Genomic DNA, 18,113 nt, shown 5'->3' with positions numbered 1-18,113 from the left:
ACATCCGTCGCCATCAGCAGGTAGTATATTATGTGCTCAGATTCACTCAGCTCTCTCCTCAGTCTCCAAGCTCTCTACCCTGTCCACCCTCTGGTCCACCAGATTCAGGTCTGCCTCTACTTCCTCCACTTGGGGGTGTCACTGTGGTGTTCTTGTGGATCCCAGGACACATTGGTATCCATGGAAACGAGGCGGCCGATATAGCGGCCAAGGCTGCAGTCTGTCTTCTTCAGCCTGCTGTTTGCATGGTTCCCTTCGCCGATCTACAGAGTGTTTTATGTCGTCGTGTTGCTCTTTTATGGCATGCACATTGGTCTACACTTCCCAATAATAAATTGGGGGATGTGAAAGCTCTTCTCTGTGCTTGGAGTTCTTCCTCCCGAACTCATCGTCGGGAAGAGGTAATTTTAACTAGACTCTGGATAGGGCACTGCCTTTTTAGCCATCGACATCTTTTAAGTGGTGATCCTCCCCCTCTTTGTCCCCATTGCTCTCAACTGTGGATGGGGAGACACCTTTTACTTGAGTGCCCCTATTTTACTGCGTTACGCGCCCGTCTACAGCTGTCGCCTGAATGGCGGATGGAAAGGAAAGTCCTCTTGTTCACTACAAGCCACAGTGAACCATATAATGCCCCATTTACAGAGTGGGAGCTCCTCAGCGCCTTTGCTCATTGCCTGGGCCAGATCAGATTCACAGTCAGATGATTCAACATCTTTCGTCCTACTACAAGTGACATCTCCTCATCATCTTCAACTGGTTCTGGTGTGATGGTTTCTTTCCATTGCAATGGCAGGGGAGCACCAACATTCTGGTGCTCAAACCCGGTAAAACCCCGCTTGATGTGGATAGCTATTGGTCCATCATCCTCAGCACCGTTCATTGTAAACTGCTGGAATTTATGGTGTGTCGGCAGTTGGGTTGGGTCATGGAGTCACTTGGCCTACTGCTCTATGTCAGAGCAGCTGTACCACTGATAATCTTGTGTCCCTCGAGTCTGCCATCCGAACAGCCTTTTCCAGACGCCAACACCTGGTTGCTGTCTTTTTTTACTTATGTAAAGTATACGACACAACGTGGCGACATCATATCCTTGCTCATTGTATTAGTGAGGTCTCCGGGGCCCGCTCTCGATTTTTATCGAAAACTTCCTATCACTCTGTACTTTCCCTGTCCAAGTTGGTGCCAAGTTGGTGCAGGGCTCCGTGTTGAGTGTGTCTATTTTTAGTGACTATTAACAGTCTAGCAGAAGCTGTAGGGCCGTGGGTCTCACTGTCTATGTAAGCAGATGACTTCTGCGTTTTGTACTGCTCCTCCAGTACCGGTGTTGCTCAGCGGCGCTTACAAGGAGCCATTCACAAGGCACAGTTATGGACTATAACCCATGGCTTCCAGTCTTCAGCCGCGAAGTCATGTGTCATGCATTTCTGTCAGCATCGTACTGTTCATCCGGAATCAGAACTTTACGTTAATGATGATCCACTCAGTGTAGTGGGGACATATAGATTCTTAGGACTGGTTTTTGATGCCCGATTGACTTGGTACCTCACATTTGTCAGCTTAAGTGGAAGTGCTGGCAGCACCTCAATGCCCTCTGCTGCCTGAGCAACACCAACTGGGGTGCAGATCACTCTACGCTGCTGCAGCTCTACAGAGCTCTTGTTCAATCCCACCTTGACTATGGGAGTCTTGTTTACGGTTCGGTGTTGCCCTGAGCATTGCGTTTACTTGACCTAGTGCACCACTATGGCGTTCGCCTAGTGACGGGAGCTTTTAGAACGAGTCCAGTGCCCAGTGTCCTGGTGGAGGCCGGAGTCCCTCCATTGCAGATCCGATGTGCACAACTGCTCACCAGTTATGTTGCACACATTTGTAGTTCTCCTGAGCATCTGACTTACTTTCTCCTTTTACCACCTGCGGCAGTTCATCTCCTGCATCAGCGGCCTGGGTCAGGGCTAATGATTGCGGTTTGCGTGCAATCCCTTCTGTCTGAACTGGAGTCCTTCCCTTTACCACCTCTACTTAAGGTCCATTCATGTACACCTCCATGGTGTACACCTCGGCTGAAGCTCCATCTGGACCTTTTGCATGGCCCTAAGGAGTCCGTTAACCCTGTCGCTCTCTGCTGTCATGTCCTCTCGATTCTTGAAGTGAAGTGTTCAAGGGCTCTGAAGTTGTTTACACTGATGGTTCGATGGCTAATAGTAATGTTGGCTTCGCCTATGTCCACAAAGGCCATATTGAACAGCATTCCTTGCCCGCTGGGTGCAGTGTATTCACTGTAGAGCTTGTGGTCGTATCTCGTGCACTTCAGTAAATCCATTCGTGCCCTGGGGAGTCATTTCTTCTGTGTACTGACTCCTTAAGCAGCTTGCAAGCTATCTACCAGTGCTACCCTCATCATCCTTTGGCAGCGACCATCCAGGAGTCCATCTATGCCCTGGAATGGTCCAGTCGTTCAGTGGTGTTTATGTGGACCCCAGGACATGTTGGAATCCCAGGCAATGAACTTGCTGACAGGCTGGCCAAACAGGCTACGCGGAAACCGCTTCTGGAGATGGACATCTCTGAAACTGACTTGCGTTCTGTCTTACACCACTATGTTTTTAGGCTTTGAGAGATGGAATGGCATAACAGTACGCACAACAAACTGCGTGTCATTAAGGAGACTATAAGTGTGTGGAAGTCTTTCTTGTGGGCTTCTCGCAAGGAATCAGTTGTCCTTTGCCGGCTCCTCATTGGCCACGAGGACCCACCTCGGTGTCGCTGTGGCTCCCAAATGGCAGTCGTCCACCTCTTGCTGGACTGCCCACTCTTAGCTGTTCTGCGGCCGACTTTTAACTTTCCCAACACCCTATCTTGGGCAACAACTCCTCGATAGCAGCTTTAGTTTTACGTTTTATTTGTGAGGGTGGGTTTTATCATTTGATCTGAGTTTTAGCGCGTGTCCTTTGTCCCTCAGTGTCCTCCACCCTAGTGCTTTTAGGGTGAAGGTTGTAACGTGTTGCCGAGTGGCTGGCTTCTCCTTTTTTATTCTCATGGTCAGCCAGCCATGGTAATCTGCTTTCTTGTTTTAATCTCTTCTACCTCCTTCTTGCGTCTCTCTGTGGTTTTCTTGTCCTCTTTTGTTCTTCTTTGTAGTGTTTGTTGCCTTTCTGTCATTCTTGTCATATTTATTTCCATTTGGTTTTGTGCTGTACGTCTCATTTGTTTTCTTCTTTCCCCTGTATGATTGTTTTAACAGGAACAAGGGACCGATGACCAAGCGCTTTGGTCCCTTTCCCCCCTTGTAAACCAACCAACTCCAATTAGTTAAAACAGTGAGTTTGCTTGTCGACAATGCATAGAATTTTCACCTGCATAATGTTTATTAGTCTTCAGCAGATCCACAGTGACTTCATCGCCACCGACTTGTCAATATCCATTTGTAATGCGAGAGGTTAATAACACTGTTCCTCTCAAGGCTAAATTTTAACCGTATCATGCAGTTCACAACTAACCTCACAACAATTAGGAATGTACATTTCATTGCTCCATTTCCAAAATTCAATGTAACCTGTGCCTGCCACTTTACATTTTGTGATTGTGCACTGATAGCTCCTGCACCGGCAAGGTGGGTATGTGCCATGTCTCACTGTGTCGATTGGCCATAACATCTATCATGGCATCTATGCCCATAATACACTCCTGGAAATTGAAATAAGAACACCGTGAATTCATTGTCCCAGGAAGGGGAAACTTTATTGACACATTCCTGGGGTCAGATACATCACATGATCACACTGACAGAACCACAGGCACATAGACACAGGCAACAGAGCATGCTCAATGTCGGTACTAGTACAGTGTATATCCACCTTTCGCAGCAATGCAGGCTGCTATTCTCCCATGGAGACGATCGTAGAGATGCTGGATGTAGTCCTGTGGAACGGCTTGCCATGCCATTTCCACCTGGCGCCTCAGTTGGACCAGCGTTCGTGCTGGACGTGCAGACCGCGTGAGACGACGCTTCATCCAGTCCCAAACATGCTCAATGGGGGACAGATCCGGAGATCTTGCTGGCCAGGGTAGTTGACTTACACCTTCTAGAGCACGTTGGGTGGCACGGGATACATGCGGACGTGCATTGTCCTGTTGGAACAGCAAGTTCCCTTGCCGGTCTAGGAATGGTAGAACGATGGGTTCGACGACGGTTTGGATGTACCGTGCACTATTCAGTGTCCCCTCGACGATCACCAGTGGTGTACGGCCAGTGTAGGAGATCGCTCCCCACACCATGATGCCGGGTGTTGGCCCTGTGTGCCTCGGTCGTATGCAGTCCTGATTGTGGCGCTCACCTGCACGGCGCCAAACACGCATACGACCATCATTGGCACCAAGGCAGAAGCGACTCTCATCGCTGAAGACGACACGTCTCCATTCGTCCCTCCATTCACGCCTGTCGCGACACCACTGGAGGCGGGTTGCACGATGTTGGGGCGTGAGCGGAAGACGGCCTAATGGTGTGCGGGACCGTAGCCCAGCTTCATGGAGACGGTTGCGAATGGTCCTCGCCGATACCCCAGGAGCAACAGTGTCCCTAATTTGCTGGGAAGTGGCGGTGCGGTCCCCTACGGCACTGCGTAGGATCCTACGGTCTTGGCGTGCATCCGTGCGTCGCTGCGGTCCGGTCCCAGGTCGATGGGCACGTGCACCTTCCGCCGACCACTGGCGACAACATCGATGTACTGTGGAGACCACACGCCCCACGTGTTGAGCAATTCGGCGGTACGTCCACCCGGCCTCCCGCATGCCCACTATACGCCCTCGCTCAAAGTCCGTCAACTGCACATACGGTTCACGTCCACGCTGTCGCGACATGCTACCAGTGTTAAAGACTGCGATGGAGCTCCGTATGCCACGGCAAACTGGCTGACACTGACGGCGGCAGTGCACAAATGCTGCGCAGCTAGCGCCATTCGACGGCCAACACCGCGGTTCCTGGTGTGTCCGCTGTGCCGTGAGTGTGATCATTGCTTGTACAGCCCTCTCGCAGTGTCCGGAGCAAGTATGGTGGGTCTGACACACCGGTGTCAATGTGTTCTTTTTTCCATTTCCAGGAGTGTAAGAATAATGAGAACTCCTGGTACCACATAATCTGTCTGTGCTGTTCCTGCCTCAATGTGATTACATAATTCATCACGAATGTCTGTCATCATCTTATTACAGCGTATCTACTGCCTTCACTTCATCCCGCGATATATCACCAGAGGGCCTAGTGCAGTCGTGTTTAGTTTGTTAGTCTGCTGTGACTGACACCTCTACTAGTCGAATAGGTTGGTTTTGTGGCAGCAACCAATTTTGGTTGCCTGGCTACAACCAGTTCAGGTTGCTGCTAGCGTAATGTCTCCACACATCTCCTGCATTTGCGGTGTTTAAATGAGTCGGTCCCATGTTGTTCATTGTGTGTTGTTCCCTCGCATTAATGTGTATCTCTTGCCACTTCTTATTCTTGCAACCATGTGGCTGGTTATTGTACTTAGACTGTATGTCCCAGGAAATCTGGATAAAACCTGGGAATTTTTTCATCTGGGAGAAAAGCGGGAAAATCTGGGAATTTTTTAGAATTCCGGAACTTTTTCATTGTCTTACTTTTGAGTTAAGATTTTTTAATTTTGGCTGGTAAGAACTGATATCCTAACAAAGAATTGTACTTTAGCCCGCTACTGTAGAATAAGACTTGCAGTAAAAAATAAACGAGAGGGACACACCAGTGTAAAACTTACAACAAAACAGAGTGCGCACGTAAGTGTTTGTTGACAGCAAAATGTGACAAAGGCTTCAGGACGAAGACTATGGAATACTTCATAACAACTGCTTTCGATGAGTGTGACGTCACAAATGTTTACATTTTTAACAGGTCACGGGGAAATATTCCAAATGGTGGTACATTTCCTTTCATGCAAGGTGAATTATGTTACATGTGAAAATGTGCAATGAATTTCTTAAATCACAGAGCGATTGACTCTCATCCAAAACTTGGCACATATAGGATCGGTCACCTAGAATAATTTCTGGCCCAGAAGACCAGAAATTAATGTCATTATTTAAAATTTTACTGACACGTTTGTGTTTGATATATCTTAAAGGATAACATATGTGAAAGCTTAGCTTTTCTTATACAAGAAGTATAGCTTCATAGCTATATTACATGTATATTAATTTAAACCATAAATTTATCTGCTGTTCTTAACAGTGTTGTAGCTATTGGCTGACATCATGTGTCCAATGTTCTGAATACCTTGTTTCATTTCCTGTCTAGATAATGTGACGTGAGCTGTGATTGGTTGACAAAAGCACATCCCTTCTTTTATTGTAATGCGGAGTATTATTTTGATTTGATGGTCTGTTTGTATTTGCAGATTCGCTGTGTTGCTGTCAGCTGCTGCTGTGCTGGTTGACATTCCTTGTGTGACTTTTGTGGCCATTAATGGCTGCTGCCATTGCCAGAACTATCTTTTAAATCCTCATGCATGAGGTCGAGTGATTCAAGAACCAACATGACCTGCTTCGGATTTGGTTCCTGCACATGAATTAATTTTTATTTTACATGCACAGGTAGCTTCAATTGTAGTAATTTAATAATATCTTCCTGAGACATGGATTCGTCCCATTGTCTAGTCTTGTTCTAGTATCGCTCGAGAAATTCTCTTAAACTACCTTGCTTTATGTTATAAGGCCTAGGATTGTACATTTTTTAAAAAGTTGTTTCTGTGTAGATGCAGATCAGTATTTGTTTAAGAAGGCTCTCTCAAACCCTTTGTAGCTTTGATATTTGTCAGCTGTTTTGTAGCCCAAAGGGTGGCATCTCCTTGTATATATGCCGTGGTTAGTTTAATCTTTTGCTGCTCGTTCCATCCTGAATCCTCTTATGAATATAACCATATGCAGAGACTTCTTCCCTGGAAAAACACCTGTAATTGCCTGTGGTTTCAGTAGGCTCTATTCTAGTAGGATAGCCAACAAAGTCGGTCCTGCATTTATTGATCACATGAACTATTTGTGGCAGGCTGACTGGCTCCATCTCTTCTTTATACTGTCATCATACAAATGTGCATTCCCAAACATATCACCTGTGTGTGTGCTTATTAGTGACGATTCATGCATGATACCTTTTATCGCTGCTATTTCTTGCTGCAGGCCACTGACTAGAGCATTTGCTTCATGGCACCACTGTGATATTTCATGCATTAATTCAGTTTTGATTTGTGTTAATTAAATTTTTACAATATTGTTTGATGTGCTACATACACGTACCACTTCAGGCAATATGAATTGATTTGTTAATGTGTACCTTTTGTGTTAATAACAAAGATGAAAAGGCATTTGCAACTTCTTGACATTGGCAGTCAAAATTCTCTTTGCTCTTTCCTTCCCACTCCACAATAAATTTTTAAATTGATTTGTGAGCTGTTGCACAGCGGTTTCCATTGCTGACTGTGCTGTTTTTAATGAGCCCACTTAATCCAGTAATTGCTTTATATTATATGGTATACCCTGATATGTGTCTTTTAAGGCCAGAATTTCGGAATGTATTCCTGCAAAATTTATGTTGATCTGATTGGATTGTTTTTTTCACGACCTGATAAAGTGTTGTTCGGATTTCAGGATTGCCACAGGTTCTGGAAATCGGGGAATATTCAGGGAATTTCAAACAGGTCAAGAAAATCAGGGAAATTTGAAAAAAAAAAGCTGGAAAAAAGCTCATTTTTGTCTCAGTAGATGAAATGATTTGTTTACTGAGTATGTGCGCCACTTCCTACCCCGTCACTTCTACTGCTTCTCCAGCTTGCAATCAGTGCTGCCACCATTTCTTGCAGCTGCTGATGAGAGGCAGGGAAACATGAGGAGTGGTTTGTTTGGAACTAATTCTCAGAGTCTGTAGACACAGTGACTGGAGGTGGCGATCGTGTGTATGAGTTGTGTCTGAGTGATTGTGTGATTGTGTGAATGTATGTGCATCTTCATTTTCAGATAGAAGCTATGGCTGAGTATTTAGTTGTGGGAGTGTGATTGTCTTTTCTACGTGCCTGTCCATGGCTCAGCAATCACCTTTACATTGAGTTGTTATCTATTCTCATTGTTATTGGTTCTCTGAGTATTTGAACAAGTTGTCTATTGCATAGACTGATCACCTTGGTCTCATTTCATCAACATGCTGTCTGCAGCTCATGAATAGCCAGCCACACAAACGGATTTCTGCAACAGGCCAAAACCGGAGGTCATTTCTGCAGGTATCTGTAATGGACTGGGCCTGCCCGTCATTTCTCACTAATGTCCAGGCAATGCCCGTTGGATCTAGTCTCAATGATCTGCACGCAGGCTGGGTCTGTTTGTGTATGGCATAATGCAGCAGATCTTCATGGTTTATCCATGGACCTGGGACTGTGGTAATCCTCAGCAGGCCAAGAGACCATGGGCGATGGATTTAAGTAATTGTGACTGTCTCACCACAAGTACGTTGTACAGTGTAGCATTTTATAGACTTTTGTTTGTTCTAGTACATTTTGACACTTCATAAGTAGTTTATATGTTAGATAGTGTGGATAATAAGAAGAAAAAAATTCAGTTGCTGGCAATTTTTATGCTATGTTATCATATATTTCTGGAAAGAAAAATCTTACAGTACCTGTAAAATAATATCTCACAGTGGGTAATAACAGACAATAACAAAACCAGTTGAACCAACATTTTATTCCCAGTCACCTACACTTCTTTCAAAAGGCCTACTTTTTTCTGAGGATATTTACAAAATCAGTGAAGATGTTTTAAATCCATCTTGTGACTCCAAGGGAATGCTTATTTTTGTGACCAAATGTGTTTTGTTTTATAGAAATAAAATAACATCAGTTGTCGTAATGAAACACATACCATTTGGCTTGCTTTCTCCATCTAAAAACAGTTCATTACAAAAGATGTTGATGTTAGTACTTAAGGTGTTTGCTCACATCGGGAAAGGCTTTCTGATTGCAAGTTTTTTTTTAGATATTTCCTCGTTTGCTCTATTGTTTCTTGTACTATAGCTGCAAAGACAAGATTGTCAGCTTACATTTTAACTTACCCTTGTGATCTCAAAATTTGTCATGGAAAAATGGTAAAACTTGTCTGGAAATCAGGGAAAATCAGGGAATTTCACTTGGGGAAGCTAGTGGCAAACCTGTTGATGAACGAGGTTCAGGCAACACTGTTGCCTGACCATGTGTCCTTATCAAAATGAATTTGACCCGCCTGGTGCACTCTGCCACATGCTCAAGAAATGGTAGGCATTTGGTCACATTTGAAGGGCTCTACAAAATATATTTCAGCATCTATTACACTGATGTGATGAAGTCAGGAGATAGCAATTTGCACATTTTCAGATGGCAGTGGTATCGCATACACAAGATATAAAAGTGCAGTGCATTGGCGGAGCTGTACGGACATTCCATTTTGGGAATCGAAATGATGACTGCTGACAGTGGTTCTGATTCTACAAGATTGTAGTCTGTTAATTGTAGTGTAGATCCAAGTAAATTCCCTTTCACAGAAACTCCAGATGTAAAGATTTATTTTGGGAATCCTCCATATTTTCACTTCTTTATAGTAGCTTGCTTACAACAAAGATAACTAGTGAATTAAACAATGGAGTTTAACAATATTATGAGAAGGAAAGTGAGATGAATAAATGTGCTGAACCAATAAAAAACATCCTCAGAATATCAAAATAAATTAAAAAAACATTGTTTTTCAAAAACGTAGCTATTGTCAAAAGTTTTGAATTTTTTCTAATTGCAATTGCAACAGGCACTTGATTCGAAAATCTCGCTCCAAAGTGTCGAGGTCGCATGGTGCAAGTCCCAGAAATAAGTACCTGCGTGGGAACAGCTAGAGGATTGCAAAATGCCACATGTCAGATGCTGCAAAAAATCAGCACCAGCTGCTTATTAGCACAACAAATAGTGAAGTCAAGGGACTAATGAAGTAAGTCAGTTCATTTTCAAATACTGGATGATGAAGTCTGAGGGATTTGAGTGCTGTGAGTTACACCGGCTCAAGATGTACACTGTTTCTATGTGTAATACTTGTCTTATGATGATGATCTACTCATTAAGAGGTATAATCTTATGTTACAGGTTTATGACAGCATTTTAAAAATGTTTTTTTTTTAATTATATTAAGGGGACCACACTGAGGTTCAGGTCGAAATAAATCAATTTTCGGTTTTCACCAATTTTGATAGATTAAGGTTTTATTTAAGTACTCTGAAAAGGATTTTGCTGAAAAATTTTTTTTTCGTGCATATAAAGTGTTATAACGTCAAGTTTAACAAATATATTTCAGAACGACACAACACATATAAGTCACAGAGTAAGTTGACAAGCAAGACATGTACACGTTAGCATTCGAATGAGCACTCAGTCCCAGTCTAGCGGCCGCTGCTCGGCTGGCCGCTTAGGTGGCGCAGCTGCTGCATGGCTGGCAGACAGCGCCGCACGTAGACGACGCGCTTAACTGCGCGGCGGCACATTGAATGATCGGCGAGTCACAACACTTTTCCCCCCTTTGAAATTGTTGCACTGGTCTTGATAGAGATGTCCTGGAGATGGCTAACGTCCATAGGCGTTGTTTGACTTGCCGTAAAGTCTCGAGGAGGAGGCTTCCCGTACAGACGGAAGTGTCCCCGATGATAACGGGTCGAGATGACCGGAGACGTAGGGGTTGAATCTGCTGGGGCCCCCTGCACCAATCTGCCCGTTGCGGCAAGTCCAGTTGATATGACAGGAGACATGGGCAATGTGTCGGCATCCATTGGAGGAGGAGGAGGCGAGTAGATTTTCTCTGACAGAGGATGGTCATCCGGTTCCTGCATGGGCACGTCTCCTGGTGGCGTCTGTTCTTGTGCTGGCATCGCTATAACGGTGAGAGGGCTGCGTTGTGAGTATTGAGCGATGCCAAAATCCCGAGCGTCAGGTAGAGCCGAAGGTGGTGTAGTGGCATCCAGAACAGGCGTTGCTGGCACTCAAGGCCGAAGCTGGTCCGAATGACGCACTGCAACTCCCGTGTCCATCTGGATTTCATACGGGCATCTGCCACGGTGTGTTAAGATGCGGCCTGGGCTCCATTTTGGCCGCCTGCCATATCCCCGCACCCAGACGAGGTCTTCGGCGGTGAACCGGCCGAGGGAAGGCACCCGCGGCCGTGAGGTGGGAGGCCGCAGAAGATGAAGTAGTGTGCGGGGCTGTCGGCCATGTAAGAGCTCAGCCGGGCTGTAGTCGCCCATGGGGGTGAAACGGTAAGAAGCCAGAAACTGGAGAAGCGCATCATCAGCAGCAGAAGAAGTCACAAGTTTCCGCATCTGAGCCTTAAATGTGCGAACCAGTCGTTCAGCCTCACCGTTGGATTGTGGATGGAACGGCGGGGCCGTGACATGCATAGCGCCGTGAAGAGCACAAAAATCCGCAAATTCGGAAGAGGCAAATTGCGGACCATTATCAGTAACAAGAGTAGAGGGGAGGCCTTCCAAAGAAAAAATGCGAGCGAGAGCACTGGTGGTTGCCGCGGTGGTAGGTGACGTGCAACGGACAATGAAAGGAAAGTTAGAGTAGGCGTCAATTACGAGGAGCCAATAAGTACCTAAAAAGGATCCCGCAAAGTCAGCATGAATGTGCTCCCAGGGCTTCTCAGGCGAAGGCCACGGTGACAAAGATGACTTGGGGGCAGCGGCCTGTGATGCACAAGGGCCGCAGGCAGCGACCATGTGTGCTATTTCAGAGTCGATGCCAGGCCAGTACACACGACGGCGCGCCAGAGATTTTGTGTGAGACACACCCCAGTGCCCTTGGTGAAGGAGGCGCAAGACCGAAGCACGCAAAGACGCAGGTACCACGACACGCGGCGAAGCATTGTCAGTGGAGAGGAGGATAACACCATCCCTAGCCGTGAGGCAGTAGCGCAAAGCGTAGTAGTTCCGCAACGGATCAGAAGACTTAGCGGACGGGCGATCGGGCCAACCCTTCTGAATACAGTGTAAAACCCGGGAGAGGGTAGGGTCATAACTCGTAGCAGCCGCCAGCCTGTCCCTAGTGATGGGGAACCCGTCCACAACCCGCAGCTCGGCAACATCCAGGTGGAAACACAAAAGTTTGTCCCTATCAAATGCCTGATCAGGACCCATGGGAAGGCGAGACAGAGCATCAGCATTTGCATGTTGAGCCGTTGGCCGGAAATGAATCTCATAATTGAAACGAGACAAGTAAAGAGCCCAACGCTGGAGGCGGTGTGCAGCCTTGTTGGAAAGTGACGTTGATGGATGAAACAAGGAAACAAGTGGTTTGTGATCCGTAACAAGATGAAATTTTGGGCCATAGAGAAAAACCCCAAACTTATGAAGAGCATAAATAATCGCCAAAGCTTCTTTTTCAATTTGAGAATACTTTTGTTGGGCATCCGTGAGCGTTTTGGAGGCATAAACAATGGGTTGTTCCGAACCGTCAGAAAAACGGTGCGCCAGGACTGCACCGACCCCGTATTGAGAGGCGTGTGTGGCAAGAACAAGATGTTGGCCAGGTCCATAAGTAGCCAGGCACGGGGCCTGTTTCAGCATAGTCTTCAATTTCTGGAAAGCCGCATCGCATGACGTGGACCAGTGAAAAGGCACGTTTTTATGCAACAGGCGATGCAACGGCTGAGCCACCGAAGCCGCAGATGGTAAAAACTTGTGATAGTGTGCTATTTTCCCCAAGAAGGCCTGCAGTTCCTTAACAGATGTAGGACGAGGAAGGGCAGCGATCGCAGCGACAGTTTGCTGAAGTGGACGAATACCATCCCGAGAGAGTTGAAACCCCAAGTATGTGATAGATGCCTGAAAAATTGTGATTTCTGAAGATTACACTTAAGACCGGCAGTCTCTAAGACATGAAAAAGTGTGCGGAGATTTTGAAGATGTTCTTCAGTGGTGGAGCCAGTGACAACAATGTCGTCCATGTCCCAGGGACAGGGAGCAATAATAGTTCCAAGAATCGCTGAAAGAGAGCAGGGGCACTGGCAACCCCGAATGGCAAGCATTGGTATTGATAGAGGCCGAAAGGTGTGTTAAGGACCAGAAACTGCTGGGAAGCAGCGTCGAGAGGAAGTTGATGATAAGCTTCTGACAGGTCAATTTTAGAAAAATACTGGCCTCCAGCAAGTTTAGTGAACAATTCTTCAGGACGGGGCATAGGGTAAGTGTCGATGAGGCATTGAGCATTTACAGTGGCTTTGAAATCGCCACAGAGACGAATATCACCATTTGGCTTAGCAACGACGACAGGAGAGGACCACGCACCGGAAGTGACAGGAAGCAAGACCCCTGAAGTAGTGAGACGATCCAACTCCCATTTTACCTGATCACGAAGGGCCACAGGAATGGGCCAAGCCCGAAAAAACTTAGGCCGAGCAGTGGGTTTGAGCGTGATATGAGCTTCAAAATCATTTGCACGGCCTAACCCAGGAGAAAAAAGGGACGAAAATGTCATCGACAAGGAATCCAGTTGAGCATAAGGAATAGCATCAGAGACAATATTGACAGTCATCTATGGAGAACCCGAAAACGCGAAAGGCATCGAAACCAAAAAGATATTCTGCGTTGCTCTGGTCGACCACAAATATGGGAACAGTGCGAGCGACTGATATGTAAAATACCTCAGCATTAAACTGTCCCAAGAGAGAAATCTTCTGTTATTGTATGTCCTTAATAGCCGAGTGACAGGTGACAGGAGTGGAGAACCCAACTAAAGATATATCTGAGAATTAATTATAGTGGCAGCAGAACCGGTATCCACTTGCATGTGAACATCTCGACCAAGGATTTGGACAGTGAGGAATAACTTCCCTGAAAGGGAAGAAGTGCAATTGACAGACAACACAGAATCAGAATCAGCGTCATGTTCATGAACATCATGTATGCGGTCGGATTTGCAAACGGAAGACACATGACCTTTCTTTTTGCAATTGTGACACACAGCCCAACGTTGGGGACAATCCCCGCGTGAATGTTTCGTAAAACACTGCGGGGTTTTGCTGCAGTTTCTTAGCGGGTTGTTTACGGCTAGGCCGAGGCTGCGCGTGGGTTTGCACTGCGGCCACGTCGGCCGGCGGGGACGCACCGCACGCGTCGTCAACAGCGCACAGAGGTTTTATTTCCCCGACATCACATCACCCCACACCTCTATTTGCGCCCCAGCGGCACGAGAAATTTCAAAAGACTGCGCAAGGCTCGGATTCGCCAACTGAAGGGCACGTTGCCGAACTTCTTTGTCGGGCACCGACCGAATAATAGCATCCCGTACCATGGAATCAGCATAGGATTCTTTGTGAACGTCAGTAACAAATTGACACTTTCGACTGAGGCCGTGAAGTTCAGCAGCCCAAGCGCAATAGAATTGATGTGGTTGTTTTTGACAACAATAAAAGGCAACACGAGAGGCTACTACATGCGTTTGCTTTTGAAAATAGACAGACAGAAGTGAGCACATTTCAGCAAGAGACAAAGATGCAGGATCCTTCAAAGGAGCCAATTGCGACAACAACCGATACATTTGAGGTGAAATCCAGGAAAGGGACAGAGACTTACATGGTTTTTCGTCCGTGACATGAAATGCCAAGAAGTGCTGTTGAAGATGTTTTTCATAATCAGACCAGTCTTCTGCTGTCTCGTCGTAAGGAGGAAAAGGAGGTACAGCCAACGACGAGAAACGCCCCGCATTTGACGCCGCGACAAAATCGCGAATCGCCGCTGTTAGAAGCGTTTCCTGTTCAAGGAGATTTTGCAATAGGTGCTCGACAGTAGCCATGGAACCCTGTGGGTTAACGGTGAAAAGGAAAAATCCACTACCTCGTCGCCAATTGTTATAACGTCAAGTTTAACAAATATATTTCAGAATGACACAACACATACAAGTCACAGAGTAAGTTGACAAGCAAGACGTGTACACGTTAGCATTCAAATGAGCACTGAGTCCCAGTCTAGCGGCCGCTGCTCGGCTGGCCGCTTAGGTGGTGCAGCTGCTGCATGGCTGGCAGACAGCGCCGCACGTAGAGGACACGTGTAATTGCGCGGCGGCACTTTGAATGATCAGCGAGTCACAACATAAAGAGCATTTTCCTGCCATGTGTGTTTATATGCCACACCCACTTTTCTGTCACCCACTTTTCCGCATATATTTTAGATCTTTATATCCCCTACATTGCATGTTAGGAATTTTTTTTTACTCCTGAGTATGTTGGCTATCCTTGGAATGCAACGGTCGGTATTCTTTTGTTTCTGCTGTTTGTAAACAACACACTTTCAAACTTTGTTCAAGTGTGATTGCGAGTAGTTGCTATACTTTGGTCTGCAGTGCTTGTTTACGTGTGTTTTGTTGTGTTTATTGAAGATGATGAAATGTAAAGGCATTTCGAAGAAACTACTATTTAGAGGAAACAAGTTTAGAAAGCTTTCTGTACAAGAGGTTATGTCGCCTGGCAACAATGTTTCTAATTGTAATTCTTCAACAAGTGCATCATCAAAGATGCTCTCACCATTTCAAGAGAGTTACAACGAATTTACTGTAAGTGACAAGGGGTACAGTAACATTATTATAAATTTGAGAATATTATCAGATGTAATTTCTAAATTTGTACAATGTAGAGAGTGTGGTGAGTCACAGTCTGAAAATTCGTGAGTGTGCCAGTGGGAGAAAAGGCCTAGCAATTGCTTTGGATTTAATTTGCCCTATATGGTCAGCTGTGATTTTATTTATGAGTTCTTCAAATCCAGATGCAAATGGCCCTTATGAAATCAATACTAGATTAGTTTATGCCTTACGGTCCATTGGCAAGGGCATGGCTGCAGGGAGAAGATTTTGTTCAGTGATGAACTTACATCAACCACCAAATAAATTTGAAAAACTGACTGCAATATTAGAGAAAGCTGTATGTGAGATCAGTGAGAAAAGCATGAAACTGGCTGCTAAGGAAGCAGTGGAAGAAAATTATGGATGTTCGGATATTGCAGTTGCACTTGATGGAAGTTGGCAGAAAAGAGGACACACTTCTCTGAATGGGGTAGTCACTGCCACGAGTGTAGACACTGCTTAAGTGTTGGATGTGGAGATAATATCTAAATATTGCAAATGTTGTAAAGTCAATCAACATAAAGAACACAACTGTGTGGCTAATTTTAGAGGAACAAGTGGTGGTATGGAAGTTCATGCAGTACAACAAATATTTCATCGCTCCATAGAAACAAGAGGCATACGGTACACCAAATATTTGGGCGACGGTGACAGTAAGGCATACAACAATGTGATGAACTCTTAAGCCATATGGAGATGCCATTATTAGCAAAATAGAATGTGTAGGCCATGTTCAAAAACGTTTGGGAACAAGGCTGAGAAAAATAACTGGTGATATGAGAGGAAAAAAATTAGAAGATGGAAAATTGTTGACCGGTCAGGGTCGGTTAACTAAAACTGAAATAGAAAACTTGCAGGTATACTATGGACAGGCAATTAGGAGAAATAAAGAAAATCTGGAGGCAATGAAGAGAGATGTTTGGGCCATATTCTTCCATAAATCCTCTACTGATGATAAGCCATGTCATAGATTGTGTCCATCAGGAGAAAATTCGTGGTGCAAATACAATAGGGCTCAGGTGACTGGAGAATCTTTCTCTCACCAGCATTCTCTTCCTGCTGCTGTTATTACAGCAATTAAACCTATTTTCAGAGACTTGGCTCATCCTGACGTAAGGAAATGTCTGCATGGGTAGACACAGAACCCAAATGAATGTTTCAACAGCATAATTTGGAACCGCCTTCCTAAAGCTGTATATTTGTAGGCATGCATACAGTGAAACTAGGTTTTCTTTATGCTGTTATTACACCCAGTTGTGGTAATATTGGAAAGTGTTGGGTACTGAAAAAGCTGGGAATTAATCCTGGTGAAAATATGATCACTGGGCTGCAACATTGCGATTAAATGAGGATAGCCGATGCAGACAGGTCTGCATCTAATATGGCCAATAAAGCAAAACAATCAGGAAGGTGAAAAAGAAGCTGGAAGACCTGCTAGAGGCCAAAGCAGGACAATTTTAATTAACTCTAAGTAACACATTTCAAAAGTTTTTTCTTTAAAGTCAATTTCCCGCAGACTAAAATTTTCAGTACATATGCCTCATTATGTCAGAAACTATCATAGATAAACGAATGAAATTTTCAGAGACTCTGCATAACATAAAAAGCCACCTCTGGTAGTACATTCATTAATATTCCCCCATTAGGAAGTTCACAAAAAATATTTTCTGCAGAAAAAACTTAATATTTTTTGTTAATAAATTAAAAAAAGTATCTCTTAAAAACTATAAAATGGATAAAGTAGATTTTAGTACAGTTGACTCTATTAGCATCATGTAACATACAGTAAAAATATTAAGTTCCTGCATCAAATAGTTTTTTTCAGAAATGGGTCAAATACTTGCCTAAATTAACATGGGTTATATAGGCAGGGTGTGGTCCCCTTTAAATACTGAAAATCAAATTCTTGTTGTCACTGCAAGCTGTTAGGCAGGCATCCTACAACTGGGCCCTTGCTCCATGGGCTGTGTTAGCCATTTATTAACATGTGTGTGACTACTGTGATTACGTCAAGGATAGCTTATTTGCATAATTTGTAATTAACTACAAGAAGTAGCCATGTTGATATTCTGGTGCTACAAAAATGGCATCTTGGCCACTCTCTCATGTGCAAGGAGGCACTTATTCACTTGAGCACCATATGCAGGAGTCACTACCGCTCTAGGCTTATGTAACGGCCACTGATTATGCTGATAAAGATATTAAAGCAGATGATTTAACCTACTAGTATTATCCAAAAATAGCTATATAACATTACTTCTGTGATTCAACACATTATCTGTTAACTGAATTAAAATCACAGATCAGATGAATGGAAAAGCTGTTGAAATGATGTATGCAGTGTGTGGCAGTTATTCAGGTAAGTTATTTATGGTATGTGCTATGATGGGGGGAGGCTTACATATTGCACTTACATTTCATTTAAAGGCCAGCTAGCATTAT

At 44.8% G+C, this 18,113-nt stretch overlaps 1 long non-coding RNA gene across 1 annotated transcript in view; it reads left to right on the top strand.

The window, feature by feature from the left end:
- Positions 1-18,113, top strand: part of LOC126260280 (uncharacterized) — a 71,582-nt gene that overhangs the window by 24,139 nt on the left and 29,330 nt on the right. The window contains exon 2 of the long non-coding RNA XR_007546639.1: positions 6,402-6,597. This is a non-coding gene — a long non-coding RNA (uncharacterized LOC126260280). The remainder of the gene's footprint in view (positions 1-6,401; positions 6,598-18,113) is intronic.

The sequence above is a fragment of the Schistocerca nitens genome, chromosome 1 (assembly GCF_023898315.1).
Source record: "Schistocerca nitens isolate TAMUIC-IGC-003100 chromosome 1, iqSchNite1.1, whole genome shotgun sequence".
Taxonomy (NCBI): domain Eukaryota; kingdom Metazoa; phylum Arthropoda; class Insecta; order Orthoptera; family Acrididae; genus Schistocerca; species Schistocerca nitens.
This window is presented reverse-complemented; position numbering and strand designations above follow the sequence as displayed.